Here is a 3,375-nt window from a genome sequence, read left to right on the forward strand (position 1 = left end):
TAAAATATTTCTGTGAAGATGCTTATGGTTTTTTCTATACCTGGTTGACTTTTCCTTCTTCTATGTTATGTAGCCCATAATTTGTTTTATTGTCGCTAAACGAGTTACTAGTTCTGTTGCCATTGTTTGATTGACGATATGGGGAATTGGGGATATAGTGTTTTCTTGGCTTCGATGATTGTGGCCGACTGTCCACTATTGGAGGTAATGGATATAAGTTGGCTCCTTATTCTCGATAGGCCGAAGAACCATTTCCATAGGGTTAGGTTATCCGGGAGAGATTGGGTTGCAAGAGATCTTTATAATTTTTTTCTAAATATGTGTTTAGACATGATAAGTAGGCAATATATAAATATTTTCTATTTATGGGCTACAGATAAGTACGATTGCAGCGGCCTATTGCCGAAGTGTCAAGAGATATGACCACGTGGGAGATGATTATCGCGGTCATAGGCCTCAAAAATATATTTAGGAATAAAACTCAGCTGCATTTACCAACGCAGACTGCGGCGTCTTACAAGCGCTGCATTATATAATTAGATGATAAGAACCTATGTAAGAATGAATGAAAGGCGAAGCCCTCGCAGCAGCGAGTCAGTTAGATTCAAACACCCGAATTGAACTCATTAAGTGTACGCACAAGTTTATAGTGTGCACATTTTGGTCCTTTTGAGAAATTCTGTTGTTTTCCCCCACTAGTGGTAAGAAACACAGAAGAAAAAACCAGCGCTTCAAAGTAAAAATATCAAGGTTATTCGAGTGATTCTGTTGTTTCCCGCACCAGTGGTAAGGAACACAGAATAAAAGACCACGCCTTAAAGTACTGGGACTATAAGGTGAAACATTGTGTTCTTGGTTTTCCTTGGCTGATCAATCAGTTGTGAGTCGAGGCACAGCTAGGTCAACTGGGCGACCAATCAAAAAATCCTCCAACGGATCACGCCAAAGAATACAAGCAGAAAGCACAAAAAAGTCACAGTGATTGTTTTCCCAAGATTTTGTCGGAAAGATCTTTGAAATTGATGCAAGAACAAGGAGAGCTGCAGAACAAAATACTGCAAGCCATCAAGGAAAAGGCATCTATATCAGCAATAGAAGTATTGGTAGTCCGATTTACTACTAACAACAATGCGCTGGTAAAATTGGGAGTTGGCGATCATCAATATTTTAATGATAAAATATTTATGAAAACTATGGATGCTATCAAGGCCTACAAGGAGTCACTATTAAAGGTAGAAACACTTGAAGAAATAAATATACCAAGCGGAGCTCCAGTCCAGTTGATAATCTGGTTCAACTGGTGGATAGAAGAGCGGACAGGGTGAGGCAACAGATGAGCCTAATCTACGAAACCCTAGATAGTTCAAGTGAGATTGAACTAGTCAAGCAACTGGCAATGATGAAAAGTCATTGGTCCAACGTGACGGACACACTGAAACTGCTTGAAAACAAGTATGACAGAACTTCCATTGATCGAGATGATGCAGACGTTCTGCAATCTGAAGTTGCCGCTCTAGAGATGGTACTTCAAATGATGCTGGAACAGTTCAAAAGTTCCAACTACGACGTTCCAGAACTCCCATAAGTGGACCTTCCAACGTTCAATGGAAATGCGAAGGAATAGCCAACATTTAACGGGCTGTTCTCTGAGCTAACAGGAAGGATCTCAGCAAAACAAGGAAGATGGGATATTTAAGAGCCTGCTTAAAAGGAGAAACTCAAATGGTGGTTAGCCATTTGATAACGGAATCAGCGGCTAGCTATACAGCAGCGTGGGAGCTCACCTGCAAACGCTATGAGAATAGCAGAAAAATATTCTCCCAACACTTCAACAAATTATTGGAACTGGAGTGCTTGCGCCCCATGATGAAAAAATTTAATGAAGTTTTTGGATACTGCGACTGAGAGCGTATTCATCATAAAGGAAAACGGAAAAATATGAAGCTCTGCTGACGTAATTTTAGCAGAAATTCTACTGCGAAAATTTTCGCCAGAAGCCTTACAGCTGTATGAACAGCATGTAAGAAAGGCAAGAGCTATACAGTCCTTGCAAGACTTACTGGAGTTTATTGAGCAACAATACAACTCAGGAAATTCCACTACGAAAAATACCGCTCAGATTGCTGCAAGAAAAGTGCAAGTTAGATCGTGTGCCTTTTGCTCTAAGGATGGCCACGATATGATAAAGTGCACAGAGCACAATTAATCGAAAAAATAAAAGAATTCGTTCAAAAGAACAGCATGTGCTTGTATGCTTTGGAAAGCATAATGCTATCGACTGCAGAAAGGAAATTACATTCAATCGATGCTCCAAAGGACACAACAGCATTCTTCATGAAGACACAAAACGCAGTATCAACAGCAATAGCCTCAAGCAAGGCCAAGACACACTATTGGCTACAGCTGTTGTTTTAGTGAAAAAGAAACCTTGAGGTTACAACGAGTTGAGGGCGCTTATTGACGGTGGATCCCAGAAAACGCTGATTTCAGAGGAAGCAGCACAAATATTAAGGATTCCCAGAAAGGTTTTACAGCATAGGCATACCAATATATATGTCGGCGCATACTTTTGTAAGCTGGTGGATGTGCTAGAATATTTCACAAGAATAATAATTCCATTAGTTCGGGGAAATAATTGGTATGTCATCATATTGTATTATTTGTTAGAATATTCAAGAAGTCTAGTAATTTCATCATTTCGGGGAAATCATTGGTATTTCATCATATTACATTATTGCATACTGCGTTGTTATTGGTCGGTTGTATTTTTGTAGCTTTGTCATCTCCCGTTACAGCGCGGCGGCAGCGTGTGGTCGCTGTCGCCGAGTGTGGTTCGAAGGTTAGCACGGAGAAGAAGTGAGTGACACTGTTGTAGTTTATAATTTATATTTCCTTTCTTAATAAATAAATAAATAGTCAAGTTTGTGTTTGAGTTTTATGTTTTATATTTTAAGTTATTTTCAACTGCAACACCAGCACCACGACCCACTCTCAGCAAAAGAGAAAGAGAAGGGAGAAACAAATAAAAAGTGTGGCCATTCATAAAGTATACCATATATACCATTCAAATATAAAGTAGTGTTGTTTAACGTTATTTTTGTAGGTTGAATAGTATATTCCAACACGCCCCCTCAAAAATAACGTCTATAATTAAAAACATAACAATAATATTCATTAGTAACTATCAAATGTGGGTGGTGTGCATTCTGGGAAGTGTTAACTGATCCAGCATTTGCTGCGAGGATACGGGGAAAACCCAGAAAAAAACCCGATCAGATCATTGTAACAAAATATGTTTACAGGAATTTAAATTTGAAAAATATATATAAAAATTTCATTCAGCATTCGATTGGTCGTCTTGCAGCAAACCCAATT

This window comes from Drosophila sechellia, unplaced genomic scaffold (assembly GCF_004382195.2).
Source record: "Drosophila sechellia strain sech25 unplaced genomic scaffold, ASM438219v1 U_204, whole genome shotgun sequence".
NCBI lineage: Eukaryota > Metazoa > Arthropoda > Insecta > Diptera > Drosophilidae > Drosophila > Drosophila sechellia.